The 22027-nt window shown below is 37.6% G+C and overlaps 1 protein-coding gene across 9 annotated transcripts in view; it reads left to right on the top strand.

Moving 5' to 3' along the window:
- The first annotated feature begins 15690 nt into the window (after window positions 1–15690).
- GULP1 (GULP PTB domain containing engulfment adaptor 1) overlaps window positions 15691–22027 on the top strand; it is a 277575-nt gene continuing 271238 nt past the window's right edge. For 6 of the 9 annotated variants that reach the window (XR_005530887.1, XM_039246557.1, XM_039246559.1 and 3 more), the window contains exon 1: window positions 15691–16086. The gene's annotated coding sequence lies outside the window, so the exon portion shown is untranslated. The remainder of the gene's footprint in view (window positions 16087–22027) is intronic. The other 3 variants (XM_039246561.1, XM_039246563.1, XM_039246562.1) reach the window with 3 other exon arrangements.

Raw genomic sequence — 22027 nt, 5'->3', positions numbered from 1 at the left:
AGAAGTTATACTAGGTGAAAAAGTGGGTCAGTTATAGCAAGGTTATTTGGGGGTTTGGGGGTTGGATAGCAGGGGTCTATCAGACAGATTATCCAGCTCATGCTGATAAGGTGATTCCTGATTGACTGGGTTAACATTTCATTTCTGGGAGAGCTGAAAATATAATTAATTCTTTGTTTGGTGACATGGGTTTAGGATAAGTGATTCCATTTTGGCCTTCTTGTCTTGTTTTATTAACAGAAGTATTTTTGGGGCATCTGGGTGGCTCAGTTGGTTAAGCATCTGACTTCTGCTCAGGTCATGATCTCACAGTCATGATCTCACAGTTCGTGGGTTCGAGCCTCACGTCGGGCTCTGTGCTGACAGCTAGCTCAGAGCCTGGAGCCTGCTTCAGATTCTGTGTCTCCCTCTCTCTCTCTCCCTCCCCTGCTTATGCTGTCTCTCTCTCAGAAATAAATAAAACATTAAAAAAAATTTTTTTTTTAAAGTATTTCTAAGTCAGAATTGGAATCTTTCTTTTGTTAGAACTCCTGACACAGTTTGGAATTATCTCTCTAATTTAATTGTTCTTGACTATTTTCCACCACAACTATTTTAATATTCATATAAGCTACTCTTCCAGTTAGGCTCTGTGAAAATAATGCCTAACATAACAGTTCTATTTATAAAACAGAGAATTTGCAGATTTTTCTGTGTGCTAACATAGACTATATGTCCTTAAAACATACCCTGTATGATTTCCAAGTGGAATCATGCTCTGCATTAATGAGCAGTTCAGTTTTCTATTGTATAAAATGTTCATTATGTAGCTATATCCTGAAGCAAATATAAATGAGATGTATTATTACATGAACATTATTTCTCAATTTTGACATCTAGGTCTTATATTCCAGATAGTAAAATATATCTGGAATATATCATAAGCTTTTTATATTGTATAAAATTTGTACACATCTAAATCCAAGTGACAGAAAATTGCTGAATGTATTCTTTTCACCTTTGAAAAGAAAGTTCATTTTATCATTGCTGAAATATCAATAAACAAAATTATAATTAAATTTTAATTTTTTCAACCCATCATTGCAGTCTTTACAAAATTATTACTGAATAATCTAAAAGCATATCATAAGAGCACCTGGGTGGCTCAGTCTGTTAAGCGTCCAACTTTGACTCAGTTAGTGGTCTCTCGGTTCCCAAGTCGAGCCACTCATCAGGTTCTGTGCTGTCAACTCAGAGCCTGGAACCTGCTTCAGATTCTGTGTTTCTCTCTCTCTGCCCCTCCCCTGCTTGTTGTCTCTTTCTCGCTCTCAAAAATAAACATTAAAATATCAAATTATTAAATTAAAGCATATTATAAAAAATATTATGAAGATTTCTTAATGACCTTAGTAAATTTTCATAATTTACATTTTCATATTGAACAAGATTTTTTCTTCTGCCCTATTGTGCTAGAAGCTCAAAGCTTGAGATAAAGAGGAGCTATGTCCTGGTACATTCTAAAGAGAGCCACCCACAACTAGACTAGTCACCCCTACTTCTGGCACTGAAGAATCAACCCCTACTCCTGTCCAGATAGGGAGAGGATAGGGAATGAGGAAAGCAGAGTTATAGTCCTCAACCTCATGGGGAGTACAATGTCCATGGAGAGATTTTCTTTCCATTCCATGAAAGGCTGGGACACTCTTCTTTCTGTGAGTGGGTCTGTCTTCTCCAGGTACTGTTACTCTTAACCATCCAGTGAACTGGTGGTTATAGAGCTTCATGGCTATTCATGGAATCAAGGCAGCCATTTTGGCTGTTCCCAGAATCCTCCAAATTAGGCCTTTGTTTGTTTGTTTATTTGTTTGTTTTGAACAGGAAAGTTGATATTGAATTATCATTCCTCTTTAGTCTAGTTCCTAACATTAGTTCTACCAGCCTTGCTTTTAATATGCAAAACCTCAGCTTTGAAAATTCCAAGTAAAACCTTTTCTCTCTCAACAAAGCCTGTCACTTAGAAATCAAAAGCATTTATGATTTCCCTATTGTTTGCAGGATGACTTTCTAAAATGCTAACCAGGGTCTCAAAATCCAGAATGTATGGACCTGTATGGGCATATGGACAGAGAACAGAAGGAGATATTGCTACCAGAACAATGAGTATAATGAAGCATGTAAAATAATATCATATTTAATACTACAAAATGTTATTCTGGGCTGGTGCAATTGATTCTCGGAACCAATTGTTCTGACTTCAGTTCATGCCTTTTTTTCTGTCTTTTTCTAGGTCACTGCATTATTTCTCTCACACATGATCTCAAATTATTGTTTCAGACTGGTTGAGATTAATTAAATAATAATAAAGTTTTGGACTCATTTTTATAACTAAAACAATTCTGTCAGTTTAACATTTAAATGTTTTGTCAAGAAAATAAAAATAATACTATCATAATACTAAAAAACAATATTAAATTTAAAAGCTATAGAAATAATCTACCCAATCAATTTAAAAGTCTAAAGACTGAGTAAACATATAAAATAAACAGATTAAAACCCTCTTCTGCCTTTTATTAGTGGTTTGGTCTAGAAAAATTACCTCTCCTCTGAAAAATGAAACTACTACTACTTACAGTTATAATTAACATTTGTAAGGAAATTTTGACCAGCACCTGGCTAATAGAAACTAATATTTTAAATTCTGCAAAATATGGTATACTTTAAAAAATGAATAAAGTTTGTTTAACTAACTGAGCCACCCAGATGCCCCATGAAAAAAATGAATAAAATTTGTAAAAAAAATAATTTACTTTAAGACTTTAAGTGTGCATTTAAATATTTTCTTGCTTTAAAAAATCTAAAATAAAATATTTTTTCTTACTAGTTGAAATAATAAAGTATAATACTCTTGACTTACTAAAATTTTAACCAACTTTTAAACATTATTTGAAGTGGATGATGAGACAATATTGTTTCAGTTATTCATGTGAAAATTCAAGTATTGTGCTAACAGACATATACCAAAAAATAGATTCCCTCATGATACCCTTTTCTTGAAGAAGAAATTTTAAGTTTAGTGTCATAAAAACACATTATGCTTTGCCTAAAGGCAATTTAAGTATTTTCTGATGTTTGGGCATTATTATGTAAAAGATTTTTCTAAATATCTTTTGTGGATTTTCATATTTATTTTAAATATTTAAATATTGCCCAGCAGGCAACTGAAGTTTTTAAGCTTATAAACTATACCTATTTTGTATTTTATTTCATTCTTCCATTATATAAATTTGACATATACAAACACTTCCTCAAGTATATGTGTGATTTCTATATTTTTGCATGTTCCTTCTGTTTCCAATAACTGTAAAATGTATTTGGAAATGATAAAGAATATTACACATGCTATGTTCTATGCTTCCCTAAATTTAATAAATCCCAAATCAAAAATACTCATATTGATTAAATCTTCTCTGTCATTAAAAAGAGTTACATTTAAACAAAATCCAATGTAAACAAAGATAAGTCTTTCTTGCATCTTATAAAATTTTAGCTTAATATGTCTTGAATATCTTCATTTTAACATTCAGATTTTCTCGCCATCTTTTTTTATCCTGCTCTGCTCCTTAGAAGACTGGCCCATCATGGGTACATCCAGGTGCTCCATTACCTTCCACTGGGCAATGGGAAGCACCAGCAGGAGATGGGCTGGGGAGGAGAGTGATATTGGCACATCTATTCCTCCTGTTCTCTCCATGCCCAGTTTCCATTTTGCTGTGCTCCTTTACTGAAGGTCCCAATTTCTATTAGGTATCTGCTCCATATACTTATCCTTTCTAGTTCTAGTAACCATTCCCTTTCCTTCCTCTTGCCTCTTTAGGTCAAGGGGTCGTAATGTATTCCCAAAGTTTATGAGGGTAACTATTTTTTTTTACAAGATTCTATTTTTAAGGAATCTCTGCATCTGACAGTGGAGGTCCAACTCACCACCCAGAAACCAAGAGTTGCATGCTCCACCTACCTGAGCCTCAGGTGCCCTGAGGGTAACTATTTCTTAAACCCTGATCACACCTTTATAAATAGTATCTATTAAACTTTTCTCAAATTTTCTGGTTTGAATGAGCTATTTTTTTTCCCCCAGGACTCTAATATATACAGTTTTTCATACAACTTTATAAAATATTTATATAGGCTAACATTTTTGGCACTCAGTGAATCTTCAGTGTTTTTACATGTAAACTCAAAAGTCAACCCATTGCTAGTTTGTCTTATAGCATGTAGTCTAAAATGCCATTAACTATGCATTCTTTTTAATATCTTATCAGTCTCTCTTGTATTATTTAAAGTCCATGTTGTTCAGTAATAACTAGAATGTTCCTTTACTGTACATTCCTTCCTGAGCTTCTTAATCTTATCCTTTTCTGAAATTCCTTCAATTGGCTTTATTCCCATGACTTTAAACTTATTCAATAGCTGAGAGTAACTATGAACTTAAAATAATTAAAATAATAACTGAAATAATTAAAAAGTGGTGATCTCTGCATAAATATAACTTTTGGAATGCATATTAAATAGGTCCCTAGGATGCAAGGGTGATCTGGCTGTGACATCTGTCACCACATTGATCATCAGGGTTGATTCCACTAATCTGGCTGGCTACGGGGGTGTCCCCTTCCTCCCTCACCTCTGTTCCATGTGTGTCCCTCCCAAAGCTGTGCGCTTGGTCCAGGAAGATGATCTTCTAGATAGAGAAGGACAGTTGTTCAGTCAAGGCATAGCAGTAACTGCATTTCTCTGCTAGAGCCTCCAAACAAGCTCTCAACATTCATTTCTAGGAGATCGTAGGGTAGTCAAGCTCCCAAGACTCCAGACATATCCAAATGAGTTGCTGCATGTTTCAGTCTGCCTTTCTAATACACACATACATACATACATGCATACATGCATACATACATACATCCTTAGAGGTAACTACATCACTTTAATTTCCTACATACTATCAAAGATTGACTGAGATAAATCAAAGCTTTAAGACCCAATGACTAGTACCTTTTCCCAATGCAATAAAGAATTACATCACTCTAAAATGTGCCATTTCTATACCCTCTTGTATTTAGCAGTTCAGATACCCAATAATAGTAAGCCGGATAAAAAGAGAACCCAAGTCCCTCAATGAGTCTTCCTACTTCCAATTTCATACAGCTTCGATATCTTCTCTAAATGGTCACCAGAGTACATTTTCTAAAACAAAATCATCTTATTATAAAACTTTGATATCTCCCCTTACAAAAATTTACAAAATAAGTAAGTTCAAAACCCTCACTGAGTAACTCACCAACGCACTAAGCTATTTAAACTTCTCTGTATTTATCTATTTCAAGCTTCTCAGCCTTTGAACATGGTATTTTCTCTGCTAGAAATGCCTTTCTCCATCTTGCCTGCCTGCTGCACGTCCAACCACCCTCCAAAACTCAGCTCATATTGTGACAACATGCCCGGTTTCTAAATTATTATCACATCTACCCCAAAATATAAGGACTATATTTCTATTTTAGTACCTTAACCTGCATTTATTTATTACCCTCTGCTGGACTGTGAGTTCCTTAGGGCAAAGACTGTAGTTACTCATTGTCATTTCTCCTGCACCAGCTCAGTGAGTGGCATTAGAGGTACTCTGAATGGTGTCTGAATGATGATGGAACTCCCAGAGCAAGTCTGATCTCCATCAATCCTGCTCCCTAGCAATATACTTACTCTGGTTCTTTGAGCAGACAGCATTTTCAGATTTGAACTAAACTCAGTTAAAAGGTGATGCTAGATGAGGCGGAAGAAACACTCTGCCTTACAGAAGAATTCCAATTAATAATTGTAAAACTTGTGAGGGAAACAGAAAAATCACTTTTAGAACACCTAAGTAATAATTGCTGCAGGCAAGATCTATCAATGCATGTTAAAATTACCAGGCAGAAGTTTAGGGAGAAACAGGATATATAGTCTCAACATATCTCTTCCCAAATATTTATTAATTGCGAAGAGAAAAATAGTAACTTTAAAGTGGGAAAACCTTGCAGACATCACCTTAATCAAATTGACATTACAGTGTGAACTCATGTCAATATCATGTACCTCCAATATGACATATTGAGGAAATTATCTCTGTGGTATCTTTTCCAGTAACTCATGAGTCCAGTGTAACCATGAGAAAACAACCGACAAACTTTATTTGAGGGAAATTCTACAACATATTCAACCATCACTCTTCAAAATAGTCAAGGTTATGAAAGCTAAGGAAAGACCAACAAACTGTCAAAGATAAGAGGAGACAAAGGAGACATAAATGTTATGTAGAATTCTGGAACAGAAAAGATACAGTAATAGAAAAAACTGACAATATCTGAATAAATTCCATAGATTAGTCAAGAGATAAAAATAAATATATAACTGGAAGTTAGTACCTTTGCCCACTGATTTAAACTTCCAGTTATACAAACAGTAATTACTGGGGATATGATGTACAGTATTATTGACTACAGTTAAAAATACAGTCTTATGGGACACCTGGGTAGCTCAGTTAGTTAAGTGTCCAACTTTGGCTCAGGTTATGATCTCATGGTTAGTGAGCCCCGCATCGGGTTCTGTGCTGACAGCTCAGATCCTGGAGCCTGTTTCAGATTCTGTGTCTCCCTCTCTCTCTGCCCCTCCCCCGCTCATGCTCTGTTTCCCTCAGTCTCAAAAATAAAAAAAAAAAAAAAATTTAAGAATAAACTATAAAAAAAATACAGTCTTATATATGTGAAAACTGCTAAGAGAGCAGACTTTAAAAGTTCTCATCATAGAAAATTATAACTGTGTGGTGATGGATGTTAATGAGACTTACTGCAGTGATCATTTTATAGTATATCATACAGCATATATGTATATATCATTATGTTTTATACCTGAAATTAATATGTCTCAATTATACATAAGTAAAAACATTTAAAAATACATAAATAAAATCCTTTTTTAATTGATTAAGAATGACAGAAATATATTTTATTTCTCTAAAGAAAAATCTACACTTACAGTTTGATTTTTAGACAAAGCTATTGTTTTCCTTTTATTTTGGCCCACATTGATTCCCTTTCAAGACACTCATTAACATATCAAAAGTTTGAATTGTTACCTGTTTACTTGTACAACATTATTTGCTTTATGGTGACTTGCCAGGCTATGCTAAATAACTTTTTTAGTAATTTTGACAACTCTGTTTCAGAAATGAGGAAATTTTTATGAAAGGAGAAGTTACTTGTCCAGATTCAACAACTGATCAGTGGCAGAGTACATATTTGAACCCATGATTCTATGACTCCAAGCCCATGTTTAAAAACTCTATGCTTTGCTTCTTCTTTCAAAAATCTACAGTCCGAAGCTCACATTTATAAAAAATATCTGAAACCAAATTCAGTAAATAAATGTTAAGCCATGACAGTTTTCTCTAAACTTATCTTAAGTTTATCTTAAGTACTATCTATATAATCATCCATTTGCAGTGCATTAATTCTCCCCTAAACTCATGGCACACAACAAAAATATTTATGAAAACAATTTAATTTTATTAATTAGATACTTCATTACATTCTTCATTGTACAATGTATAAAATTTCAAATAGAACATTGTATAGGTAGGGGTGTTCATTTAAGAGTCTCTAGCAATGTGAAAAATGGATGAGCCTTACCTGCACTATCAATATATGTGAAAGATTTGTGTAATTTTGAAATTGCTTCTAGAGGGTTCCATTTCTGAAATTGAACAGGGGGCTTATGCAGTCGTACCCTTTGAAAACCAGCCAATTTCCATTGAAGTGATGGCACTCTATCTGTGTATATTCTCAGGTTGTCGGGTTAGAGACTGTTGACGCAGAACCAACATGAGAAGTCTCTGTTCTAGCAATTCCTGTCATAGATTGCCTTTTGCAGAAGGACCCCTGTTAGAATTATTTTACCCGTGTAATGAAACAGAAACTCAGTGAGAAAAAAGTCTTCTGTTGTTAGATTGTGATAGGAGCCAGTGTTCCCTTTGCATTTTAAAGCATGATGACACTTTCCCAAATCACATTATGTCAGGCCCAAGCTTATAGGTGCCTTGCTTTGCTTTGCTTTTCTGTCAGGCCCTGTCATCAGGTCTGGGTAAATTTTGATACAGGGCTTTGAAGGGAACTTAAGAAAATATTCTTGGAAAAGATAACAAATCGTAATTTTCAAATAAAGTTTTCTCTTGCAAGAAAATATTTTTTAGGCAGCCTAGAATGTATAATTTGTTTCCAACCTTACTGAGAAAAAATATATCATAATTCTATTTGCCATAAAATTCTGTTTGTTCTATTTTTGTATTTTTAAGTATGTGAGTCTTCAAATGGGCAAAATATTTTCTGAACTCAGCAGTTTTTCATGCAAGTAAAACTGCTTTGATTTGAGCAAACTTTCCAGGCCTGCAAACGCTGGGGCAGGAGAGCACATCTCAGGAGACCATTCCTGGTCATTAGGCTAGACCTTTCCATGAAACATGTCCAAGGTTTTCTCTCTTGGTCATGACTGGCCTCCATATAACACTCATTTACAGTCTAGAGTGCTTATGAACTGAAACTAGAAGTGGAAACCTGACCTGGATTGTAATCTGTGTTTTCCCTCATTTCTACTGTAAAGCAAGGCTGTTGCATTCTAAGCATTATATGTATCTGTAGTTCTTGTGGAATAATGGTTCCTTCACTCTTAGCAGTAAACAGAGAACCTAACAAGGGGCTGTTTAATGATTTGGAGGGTAAAGACTTCTGAATGGGTGCAGAAGACTTTTTAAGTAGGAAGCACATCTTCTGTATCAGGATTGGAAGAAAAAAATGAATAAAGAAGTGATCCAAGTAAATTGGTATATAAATTCAAAATAATTCTAACAGAAAAGTGTTGGTGTCAAAAGTGGGGAAGAGAAAGATGTGATGAGGAGAATTAACAGAATGTTGCCAAAGTTCATGTGGAAAAATGAAGACTGATAAAAATTTCAAAAGGAAAATAATGAAAGAGAACTTGCCTCACAGCTATTTTAAACAATTACAGGCTGAGGTAATTGACACTGTTTTATTGCAGGAATATACCAAAAATTAAACGGAAAGGAAAAAAAGGGAAAGGTCTGCTGCTAGCCTATATGGTGCCTCTGTACAAATTGGAGAAGCCCCTCCCCCCTTACAAGGAAGGTCAGCAGGTGCTTGGTTGGAACCTGAAGATGTCTCTGTAGCATGGGCCGCACTGACTTGGCTGGCTTAGATTTCAGTCTGCACTATTCCTTTCTTGGTCTCTGACTGCATTGTGCATACTGTTTGACTATACCTGGAAGTTTTACACAAAGTAAAGAGAAGGATGGGGCGCCTGGGTGGTTCAGTCAGTTAAGCGTCTGACTTCGGCTCAGGTCATGATCTCATGGTTCATGGGTTTGAGCCCCCCGTCAGGCTTTGTGCTGACAGCCAGCTCAGAGCCTGGAGCCTGTTTCAGATTTGTGTCTCCCTCTCTCTCTGACCCTCCCCTGCTCACACTGTCTCTCTCTCTCTCTCAGAAATAAATAAAATATTAAAATTGTTTTTTAAAAGAAGGAATCATTCATTAAACAGTGTTAGATATGTAGGTAATTATCCTGAGAGGGATAAAAAAAAGAAAAAGAAAAAGAAAAAAAACCCAAAGGCCTTACCTTAGATTTCACACCAAACTAAATTGGAAAAAAAAAAAAAAGGCAAAAAGTAAAACTACAAAACACTAGAAGAAAGTATAGGTGACTAGTTTAGATGGAAGGTCTCCATAAGTATTAAAAAAACAAAACAGAAAAAAAAAGACCCAAAACCCAGAAATCTACAAGACTACATTTTTAAAAATCCTACATATTCCAAAAGAATCAACAAAATAATTATTTAAATTAAGCATAAAGAAACACCTTATTTTTTTTTGCCAGAGATTAATACATATATTGAAAAACCTTTAAAAATCAATAAGAAAAAGAAAAATATACAAATCCATTAGGAAAGGAGAAAAATGAATAAGATATACAAATAGCCAGTTTATAAAGAAAATACAAATGTTTATGAACAGTATGAAAACATGCTCAGCTTTATTAACAGTGAAAGTTAACCAATAGAACAATAAAAGTTCAAACAAAAATTAAGCTAATATTTCACTTAGCTTATTTGAAAATTAAAGGTGTTTGGAGAAAAAAGTAACAGCCAAATGAAGTAGTTTACCCAATAGCATTTACATACATTAAAAAGCATAAAAGATAAATATTTTGCAAAAGTGCATAGAAACTTTTTAAAGGAGACGTATTAAAGCACATTACTAAAAGGCTAAAGATTTATTCGATCTGAAGAAAAACCAGAGTATTATTAAAGCACATTAGAATGAGTACTTGTGTTGGACTAAGTAAATGGGGGAAAATGAAGATAAAAGTGCATCATGAAATAAAATAGAGAAAGGTCTGTGGGAACTTGCAGGATGATGGTGTGCCAAACACACCGAGAAGTATGATTCACATCGCCATCTGCACCTGTTTCCTTACTAACAGGTAACATAGGTAAAAAATAAAATAACAAGGGCTGTGTGTTGAATAAATGGCACTTCCTTATATACTGCTCATAGGAGGGTACATTTTTTTTGACTTTCCAGAATTACTTTGGCACTATGAATGTCATCTATTAGGAGTGGCCAAGTGAGGTAAACACCTGCATTGGTCCTGGGATAGGGGGATTGCAGAGGCCCAAAAAGGGGTGTGGGAGCCCAAGTGTAGAGAGTGGGTGTTCTCCTGGAGGAACAGCCTTGTGTAATGAATTGGAGCCCAAGCAAGATGCAGAGGAAATCATGCAGAAGGCAGCTCCTGGCAGAGTGTGCTGGAGCCCTCACTAGGTGAGGATACAGGAGTCTGTCTTGAGTTGTTGGACCCTGAGCAGGATAACGAAGATATTCCTGCAGAGAAATGGCCTGGCCACTGAGAGGAGGGATGGCAACAGCCATGTGAGACTGGTTATTGACAAGGACATGGACTAAATGAAAAAATATATTAAAGATAATGGTAGTACAGCCAGGTTTTCACTGGCGGAGAAGACAGTTACGAATACAAAAGATACTAGACTGGAATTAGAGGTTAAGTGTGTGATCTCAAGACTCTCAAGATGAAAGAGGGAGAGAGGGAATAAAAGATATAAATATATACATGTATTCCCTGGTTTTGGCTACTGAAAGGGGCTAAATGAAGGAAACATTGTGACAGCAATGATACAGCACCTGGCACTCGGATTATGAATACCATCATTCAGGGAAAGGGACTGGCTTCTTTGGAGGAATGGCTGATTCCAGGGCTGGAGCTGGGAAAAGGTAAAATGAGACTTGAATACCTTTTTGTACCCTGAAGTGAGGAAATGCTTCTCAATGATGGAGACATGGCTTTGGGATGCAGAAGTCATCTTGGAAGAGCTCACTCTGGCCAAATCTGGCACAGTCTGAGTTTCAAAATAAATCATGATAGTAATGGATTATAACCATTTGAGTAAAATAGCAAACCGTGCATCTATACTAATATAAGTAAAGAAATGAATGAAATGAAAGGTTAATGAGGAAAGAAATGTTTACATAGTTTCAAAGTACCTCTTCAGAAAATACCTACGAATTACAGGGGCACCTCGGTGGCTCAGGAGGTTAAGATTCTGTGTCTCCCTCTCTCTGCCCCTCCCCTCTTCACGCTCTGTCTCTTTGTCCTTCAAAAGTGAATAAACATTAAAAATAATTTAAAAAGAAAGAAAATACCTACCAATTACAAATGAAAAGAGAGGAACATTACAGAGGAGATATCTGACAGGAACCATCAGCTTGATCAAATGAAGATGATCCATAATGGGACATGTCAAAGTTATATGCAACATAATAGAATTAAAAAAAGAATATATTATTACACTTCTGTGTTTTACCCAAATATTCATAACCTGAGTCTAACATAAATATATGTCCAGATGGCCATAGTTTGCTTATAATAGCAAAAACATTATTAATAAACACAGGTAGGGGACAAGCCTGTGATATACTGTTACACTGTTACTCTTAGTAAGTATGTACAATTTACTTCCTGTGAGAAAAGGAAAAAAAGTGGCTGTAGGTACTGGGTAATTAATGCCTTTTCTCTACTTCTATTTTCCCTGTTAAAATATTTTTTTTTCTGGGTCTTTTCTCATTTGCTCTTGGAGAGGTATTCTGTTGTGTTTGATAAATACACTTAAGAATAAACTTGGAAGAATTACTGGACATGCAGGGTTCAGCTACACTCTTCTCTCTTTCTCTGTATCTCCGTCTCTCTCTCATAGATCTCAGGAAACAGAATTTAACTCCCTTTTCAAAGATGTTGTCTCTTCCTAGGTAGGGAGACCAGGAACCATGTGACTGAAACTGCTATTTTGATTGTTCATTTTTAGATCTACCACTTCAAACCAGGTTTCTGTCAATAATACAGACAATATTTTAGCTTCTGTTTTAAGCTTTTGTTTTATTTCTCAATTTATTCCCAGCCCAAGCATTGAGAAGGGATGTTATTTATTGGAGAGTCTCTCAGGGACCTCGATAATCCCTGGAAGGTATAGAGTAAATGTTAGCAATGGGTACTCTTGGTGGTGAAAATGCAGATGATATTTATTCCTTTTTTGTATTGGCTCTGTTCATTCTTTTTTTTTTTTTCCAATGAGTTTCATATTCTTAATCAGGAAGACAAAAACAGAAAGAATAAGAGAAAAAAATGATGGAAATTAGAAAGTAAATGTAACACATTAATTTTGGAACCCAGATCCCCTAATTTATTCACAAATAAAATTAATTTTATTTGTGAATAAAATTTGGTCACTGTTTCACATAAAAAAAGAAATTTGCTTCCTTTTCAGTTTTCACACAACTGAGATTATAAATTCCATCTTGGTTTTTATTTCCTTTTTCAAAAAAGTTTTGTCAAATACTTCAAATGATGAGTTTGCAGTAATCTAGAGCCAAACAACTAGCATGTTTACGTGTATTTTTGTAATAACAACACAATTGTTATTCTCAGCATAAATAACAAGTAGTTTTTTGTCCTAGCCAAGGTTCTTTTTTCAAGGAAGAAAAACTGCAAACTGGCTTGAGCCAGAAAACTAATTTAAAAAATATTGGAAAGGTGCTGAGTCTCTATGCACAGTGATGAATGGGAAGAATTTTCAAGTGGAGATCAGAGTGTTTGTGATGGGTGGAATTAGGCATATTGTAATGGTAGTGCCTTGCCGGGGCCTCTGCCGTCCTTACTGGCATTGCCCTTCTTTCGTTCCTGGGGCATGCTATAGATGTGATTTAAAATCTTGTTCTGTTTGGTTGTAGTGCTTTTGAAAACTTGGTTCTGACAGCCTTGCGATTCTTATACCTCTAAGCCATTTCAAAGAACAGTTCGTGTCAAAAATCGGGTTACAAAAATTACAAAGCAATAGCAAGCTTAGAGAATTTAAACATTGGGCAAAAATATAAAAATGAGTAATTTTTAGCACTGTATGCAATGGAAAAAGACAGTTATGGGGATTCATGCATCCCCATTCATCCCTCCATGATGAAAGTACTTTATAGTGATAATTTCTCCCCCTCCTTCTCTCTCTCTCTCTCTTTTTGGCAACACCCAAATCTCATGGAAAGGGAACATAGAGAAAGCTACAGAATGTCTTCAATAAATTATTTTAGTGGCTAATTCAGGGCGAAGCTGGAGTAGTAGAGAAGCCCTCCTTACAAGAGTATAGTCTTATCTGTGAGAGCTTGGGCATTGTGTAAAAGTCCACATGATTTTAAACATTGAATAGGGTGAGAAAAGGTTTGAAAGAACCTCTCTTTAAAGCCATCAGAGGCAAATGAATAAGAAGTACTTAAGAGATTTTCCATTAATTCATAGGATGGCACATATTATGTTTGATCTCTGCAGCCTCATTTGTTCCTATGCCCTGTCCTTGTTCAAGTGAATCTCTCCTGTATTGAAGGCTAATCTAGTGTTTCTCAAAGTAGGGTAAGCAGGTTCTAGTGGTTTGTTGATGTATTCTTGGGAATCTAGACTTTTCTAATCACTGTTTTATAATAATGTGTTAAGAGAAAAGATCCGTGTATTTATAATTACATGATATAAGCATGGTTTTGGGTATATAGTCAACCTCCTTATTTCTAAGTAATGGGCTAGGATTTTATTTATTTTCATAATTATTTTTATAGTGGTTGTAAATTGTTTATTTGCAATTATTTACAAGCAATTTAAAGTCATTGTTTAAGGTTATTTACAGAAAAAGCAATTATCATTGTCCTTAGATTAATGTTTTTAATATAATTATTTTACTGTGTGCTTGACTGTTGTAATAAAAGGGAAAAATAGTTAAAAGCAGACCCTGACCTGAGTATGAAGAGGCCTGGTTTCCTAGCTTCACCACTTCCTGACCATGAGATTTGGGGTAAGTCAACTAAGATTTTTTGACTTTCCGTTACCTTGTATTTGAAATAAGAGCATATGGCAAGAGCTAGGTGATCCCTAAATTCAGTTTCCATTTCAAAAATGATGAGCTTTTTTTTTTTTAATGGAAAAAGCATCAGGGAGAAGAAAATTGATTCAGTCAACAGGTCTTTGGGGGAAATGTCTAGTACCATATTTTCCTAATTATAGTCAAAAATAGTGGGATGTAAGAACCAAATATTTATTGAGTGCCTTCCCTGTGCCTGACACTACTCTATTTTAAGTCCTGCAAATGTGACCCTGACTCTTTGAGTTTGATTATATAATTCCTTTTGGCAGTGTCGTAGGGCACAGAATGAGTAAGTATGGAGTCTGGAAAGGAATCCTGCTTGTCTGATTCTAAGCCCTGGATTCCACTGTAACACTAGCTCTTTGCTAGCCTCACAAGATGATTTTCCCCCTTTATCCATCTATTTTCCCATTTAAAAAAAAAAATCTTGTAAAACTAAATTCTAAGCAGCGTCTCACAAAATGTTAAGGTCCTCACATCCTTTAAGCATTGCTTATATGAGGATACTCCGCCTTATCCTTCCTCTGCACAGAGGTTTACCAGGGTCCGTAAGAATGGTTTGTTGTGTTTCCCCTCAAAGCCCATACATTACTTCTCAATTCTGATGTGAACATATGTGAACGGAGCAAATGAGCATAATCTGGTCGTTAATGCAGTTTTCTTTTTCTTTTATAAGGCAAAAATAAAGTGCAGAGATTCAGGCTGAGTTTTAAAAACTTAGGAAAAATGAAAAGGCACTGTGCAGGTACCATCAGGACAGCAGCAGCAACTGTGTCAATGATGTGTTGATAAGTGTTGTAAAGAAAGCATGTTTTACTCCTGTTTGTGTGTGTGCTTTTTTGACACTTTTTTTCCTTATGAAACCGCAGGGGTATTTTAAAATTGTGTTAGGGAACACAGTGCGATTAGGAAGGCAAATAGTCCCGATCTAGTGCTTTAGGGGGGAGGTTCAAAAGGAAACTTGGCGGGAGGGGGGAGGGGAGAGGCAGGAGAAGGGGGCTGGGGGACCTGTGTTTTTTGCTTCTGTCCCGGCTCAGCACCGGGTAAGGTGAGGTCTCTCCCGCTACAGTTTCTCTCTCTTCCTTTCGTCCCGCCTGCAAACGCCAGACAGCCCAGTGGGCCCGTAGGAAACGACGATCAGACTGAAGCAAGTCAGAGAGCTCGGAACACAGGCGTCCCGTTTGCAAGTGACCAAGGAGACCGCCAGAAGTGCGCCAGCCGGAGTCTGAGAGTTTCCTTCTGGCCGAGAGGGGGAGCCCCGCGTTCCCAGCCGGGAGCGACCCGGAGCCCCGCGCCTCGAGCCCCAGCCGCCGCCAGTTTTAGCTTCAGCGGGTTAGGAAGAGGAGGGAGGGGGCAGAGCGCGCGAAGAAGGAGGGCACCGGGGCCGGAGGGTCCCGAGTCCAGCAGTGTCTTGACGTCGAGAAACTTTCCCTCTCGGCCGCAGAAACGGCGCCCCGGCGGTGTGGGAGCGGAGATCGCTCGGCTGCGAGGACGCGGCAGCTCTCCACGCCCCTGCCCGAAGCCTGACCCGACCGCATCGGTCCGTAAGGTATGGAGAGACAGCGATTTATCTGGGGTCTCCCCGGCTGCAAGCCCAGCCTCCCGTCAGGTAGCGCGCAGCCTCTTCCACGCTGACATCCCGAGGGGAGGCGGGCGGGGGTCAGCGCCGGCCGCGGGTGCCTGGGGAGGAGGGCGCGGGGCTGCGCGTCGCCGCAGCCGCCCGCAGGCAGGTTGCAAAAATTAGGGCAGTGGAAGGCGCAGGGAGTCTCCCAGCCTGAAAGGAGGCGAGGACCTGTTGACGACTGCCATTGCAGTGCTTGAGGGATGACGGAGAGCCTAACGTTAGGTCGGGGACGCAGCGGGCTCGCCGCTCCAGGATCCTCCCCTAGCCCTTTGTGGTAACTTTGGGCCGGGTGGCCAGGGCCGGTGGGCGGGAGCTGGGGAAACGGGGGTAGCGGCGGGGCGCCGGTGGCTCAGCCCGGCGGAAGGTGCGTGGACCCGACGGGACTGAGCCGGCAAGTCATCGCCCCGGCACAGCCAGGCGACCCAGGAGCGAAACTTCTTGCAGCGTAACGTCCCTTTTGTTGGCTCCAGGACGGAGTGTGAGCATGGGGGCGGGGAGGCGCGAAGCTCCTAGGCCGGGCTCAGGATTCTTTAAAGCCAGGACTGGGAGGGCCCCAACTCGGGGGCGGCGCCCACGCGGTTAACCTTTGGCTGGGTGGCTTGAGTAGTTCCTTGCGGCGTGCGCTACGTTAAGAGGGGAGCACGGCGCGGCGCGTTGAGGAGACCCTGGGCTCAAGCTCGCTCGCCCGGGGCCGTCTCCCCGTGGGCTGGCTCACTACGCGGATCAGCACCCGGCGCGATCGGATCTCCCGTGTGGCTCCCAGGGCATCGCGCCGACTTCCCTGTGTGCGGGAGGGAACTCTGGGCAGGCTGGTTTTCTTGGAATGTGTTTACGATGTTGAATGGGACTTGAACAGGAAGCCGGACGCTGCAGCTGGAACTAGCGTGCCAGGGTAGCGTAAGGATAGCGTAGCTGGTGTTGGACTTGGCGAGTCTACTTAGGACGTTGGGCAAACCCCTAGTAGGTGTAGGACGTCGGTCTAGGTAGAACCCCTTCCTGGTTCCTGGCAGGTTTTCTCAATTGAGCTCGCCTTACTTTCACGTGCAATCAGACACTGACATGTTCTATTTCAGTCTGCAAGTTTGTGGAAGTATAAGGCAATCAATTAGGAAGTATTTAATCAAGGTCATTTTGGACCTGCTTTGAAAAAAATGTTGCATCAACCCAGGAGTGAAAGTTTCTGGGGCGTGTTCTAGTTACGGGTTGCTCTTGTTAATTTCGAGGACTAGTCGGAGACCACAATAATGATGATTTTTGTGTCTGTTATACCAAATGGATGATAAAGTGCTAAGGGAGGGCAGTAATGAGAGCGGGCGTTAGGAGGTAGGAAAGTCTGAGAGGAGTTGGAATATTTCCAGATGTGCAAATCGCCCCCTTTCTCTGCCAGTCTTTCCCTCCTTCCCCCACATAAACAAGTAGCCTTGCTAGAAAACCCACCAATTGGGAGAGTGCAGTCTCTGGCGACTCCAAGCCTTGCTGGAAACAGCAGACAGGCGAAGGTACTGCCCCATTGCATAATTAAAAGGTCTCCTTGAGCTGTCCAGGAGTGTTTTCCAAGTTTTTACGACTGACAAGGAAAGAAGAGAGGAACCTGGCCAGCAGCCAAACCAGACTGGGCTCAGTAGCCCGGCATGAAAGAGACGGGGGAACTTGCAAGGGATAATTGGAAAGGAGCTGGTGGGTACTTGGGTTTAAACAAGGGGTTTCTTTTGCAATGAGATTTTTTAGGTGACTAAGATCAGTCTTCTTGGCAAAAAAATAAACTAAGCACAGAGTGCAGTCGGTGGTGACAGAGGAGAGGGGTAGAAGTTCTCTAGGAGGGAAGTCTCACTTATCAGTGTTGCAGTGGAATTGCTGGCGGCCTGATGCTGTGGCCTCTGCTGATTATATTTTGTTCGCGTTCACATTTTGTTGCCATTTGTCTCCTCATCTTGGACTGGGCTTGCTGCAACTTCAGTCCCTTGACCTTGACTTTCTTTGTTTTCATGGCTAGTAATAACCAAAGACTTGGACTTTGAGCAGATGGTTTTCCACCTAAATTGAATAATTCAATTACATACTCTCAAATGGCACAGATTTGGGTCATGGAGTTAAAGTGTAAAACATGTTTAGTTCGTCTTCCTTGTGTTTGTCAACAGTAACCCCCATAAATAGATCTTGCCCTTTCTCCTGGAGGAGTAGAAGAAATTGGGGTGATCTCGCTGTTTCACACAGCATTTGCCTAATTCTTAAGGCCCTGCTGTTTCCAAGTTCCAGATTAGCCAGGAACTCAGAGCCTTATCTACAATTCAGATCCTTCTTTTATGTGTAAAACTTGTTTCCTCTTCATTCCTCCCTCCCTCCTTCCTTCCTTTCCTTAACTTCCCTTCCTTCCCTTCCTTTCTTTCCTTTCTTTCCCTTCCTTCTTTCCTTCTCAGGGAATTTGCTTTACTGTTGTGAGTTTGGGAGTTAAATGGTACAAAACACTAATATGTATTGTATTTCCATGGGATTGGTGAGTTTGAGATTGTGAGTATCAGCCTGCCCTTTGAGATTGACTTTATGAATCACACTTGGCAAAGTGTTTTCCCTATGATTTCAGTTTTTCCACTTGCAAAGTAAAGAAACTTTTCTTTATGTAATTACAAGTTTACTGTGAGCATTAAAGAGATGAAATTATGTTAATAGGTTTTTAAAAATGTAAAGGTCATAGAGTTTCTGACTCAGTTGACTCAACTGAGATTATAGGAGTAAAATAGTCACACTTCTATCTAGTATACACATGTTATAGTGACGTATCTATTTAATTTATAAAATTATTATTGCATTTTTATTGTAGTTTTAGTTTAATCAAATTTTAATCTTTGAGAATATTGGGTGAGATATTGTTATGATTAAAGCTGAGTCATTCTCTCAGAAAAATACAATCAGCAAATTAATTTATTTTTCTTTTGGTTTATATTTATACTGAGGACCAGTTATTTTTTAAGCCCAGCTCAATTTTGCCTTCATGAGAAGTTACCAAATATATTTGCAGAATTTGGCTCCCTTCTCGGAAATAACACTTGAGGGACTAAAATTACATTTATGGTGTACAAATAAACTCTCTTTTCCCAAAGGCCACAACAGTTTCCTTTTGAGTTTAGAGGGTAGATTTAGGAGACTTTCATTAGTTGATTCAACCAATACTTATTGCATATTTTTTATGTCCAAGGAAACAGCAGACTTGGATTCAAATCCCAGCACTGAAATTCTTAGCACTGTGATTTTGTTTGTGTTATTTTAGATTTTACCAGAATTTTACCAACATATAATTTATTGTCTATATTGCTATTAATAACATGAACTTGTTCCACACATCATAATTGTGAAATATTCCATTTTTAGTTAGAAATGTCAATCACCAAAAAAAAGCTATTTTTTATAGCTTAATATACTGCATTGTATGCATGGATGTTTATTTTCACGTGAACAGGTCACTATATTAGAGAAAGAGGACAATAAATATAGATACATTGTTCAAATAAAATTTTTGGTAAAATACTTAGAGCTGATTTTTAGACTATATTAATAATGAATGTATAAAATAATAGGTTATTTTTAGACTTTATTTTAGTAATAATGAATGTATAAAAAGTAGCAATATATGGGTGATAATAGTTAAATTTATGGTTACGTTAACAAAATAAGCACTTTTTTGAATAATCAAAGTACAAGTGAACATTCAAGGATATATTAGGGTAAGTTTAATATAAAATATCCAATTTTGCTTTTGCTTTTAATACTTTTTTTAAAGTTTATTTTTATTTATTTTGAGAGAGAGAGAGACAGAGAACAAGTGAGGGAGGGAGAAAGGCGGGGGAGAGAGTCCCAAGCAGGCTCCGTGCTGTCCATGCAGAACCTGATGTGGGACTCAAACTCAGGAACCATGAGATCATAACCTGAGCTGAAACTAAGAAAATCGAACACTTAACCGATTGAGCCACTCAGGTACCCCTTGCTTTTGCTCTTAAATTAAAAATCTTGAAGATCCTTAATCTCCATTACTGAATATTAGATAATTTTAATTAAATTTCACTTAGCAGAAAATTTGTTTGTGATTCATTCTGTAAAATTGCAAGTTGTTTTCTAAAACCTCTAAGTGACAAAAAACGTTATTTTATTTGAATATGATAATAAATTCAAAACTAGTTACTACAGGAGTCAACGGCATGGTTGCCTGAGCCCTGGTGCATGAACATAGCAGAGACTGGTGGATCTAATAGTGCTGCCTTGTTACATTTAGAGATCAAGAAACTTAAGTTTGCTCCCATGGGAGCTTAAATATATTCAAACTGGAAGAAGAAAAATGGTATAAATTTTGAGCAGAGAAATCTCTTTGCTTTCAAACAATGGAGATATGAAATTAAATTCAGGCCTTTATTTTAAAGATGATGGCTGAAAGTCATTGTTCCAGAATTAGTCTTAGAAGACAGTGCTTATACTATTTTTAGGCTGTTATTTGCCAGTTTTATGTTTGTTTTATAGTTCGAAAATATTTTCAGCTACTCTAATGATAGTTATAGTGCATGATTATTTTTCACCAGAAGACAGTTAATTGACAAATATTGTGCAAGGGAATAAATGCCAATTTTCTGCTTTCATTGAAATGGCATAGTTATAAATTTGGAATTGGTTTCATCTTTCAATACTGTGTACGTAAGGATAGTGTTATAAAGGCACAGATCACATAGTATGAATAAATGGTTTAATTTATGTAACAATTGTGATTGCAATGATTAATAGGACTTTTAAAAAAGTTTTAAATAACTGTATTTTCTAAAATACATCTAAGAGAGCATTTTTAGGTAGTAATAGATGCTTTTATTCCATGTTTGTTTTTTGCTATTCACAGTATATAAATGTGTCTACATATTGTTTTCATCATATTCCTTCTGAAGAGGAGGTTCAGATAATACACTAGAAACCTCCAGGGCTTAGGTGACTAATGCTTCTCTCTCTCTTCCTCTGTGTATATGTTAGATATGTCTCTATAAATGTATTTACATGTATGTGTAATTATGACATTTTTTGGTGTTTCTCCATATGTGCTAGGAATATTTTTATAAGGAAAGATAACTTCAATTAATTGATAGTTTTGAGGCCAATTTCAACCATTAATTTAAAACCTTTTTAAGGTAACTGTTGCCAGAGATTCTTGACTTTATTTTTTCTGAATTCCAAAGGAGTTTTCAGCCTTTTATTTATACCTGTAAAGGTAGAGAAAAATAGGTTGGAAAGATCTGCTACCCACAATCTTGGTTAATGGTGCTGCTGGTGACATAATCATGGAGGCCTTTTCTACTTTTCTTGAGTAGAGTGCAGGCAAATGTGCAGTTAACTACTGGAAGAAGGTAAATTCACTTCTTGGAAGGTAGCTACTACTGGTAAGTTTGTAAGGTGTGGTGAAGTGAGAATTGTGTGTACATGTAGTGTTTTCCTGGTATTGTATAGCTTTTTCTTAGGAATATCAGATGTTACAGTTGACTTGTTTCCTGAAACTTCAGCCACAAGTCCTCTAAGAATTTCAGGGAACTTAATAAACTTTGCCAGAGCTAGCAACAAAGAGAAGATTTGAATGACTGAGTACAATTTTTAGCCCACTTTCTTGTAGAAATGATGATAGTTATTTAAATGACCAAAACCAGCTTGTTTTGAGAGGTCTGGTAGAAAACAACTGAATCATTAAGGATTTGGCTGTGTAACATTGTCAAATAGTTACAGAAAAATTTCGTGAAAAGGTAACTAAGCTCTCTTTCTCACCTAGTTTGTAAATGGGGTAGTATTGGTCTTAGACAGCATTTTAGCTAAAAAGCAAACTGAGCCATCTGTGCTGTGGTAGCAGACC

Source organism: Hyaena hyaena, unplaced genomic scaffold (genome assembly GCF_003009895.1).
Source record: "Hyaena hyaena isolate Hyena2069 unplaced genomic scaffold, ASM300989v1 scaffold_283, whole genome shotgun sequence".
Lineage (NCBI taxonomy): Eukaryota > Metazoa > Chordata > Mammalia > Carnivora > Hyaenidae > Hyaena > Hyaena hyaena.
Note: the sequence above shows the minus strand (reverse complement) of the source record. Positions and strands in the feature narration are given on the sequence as shown.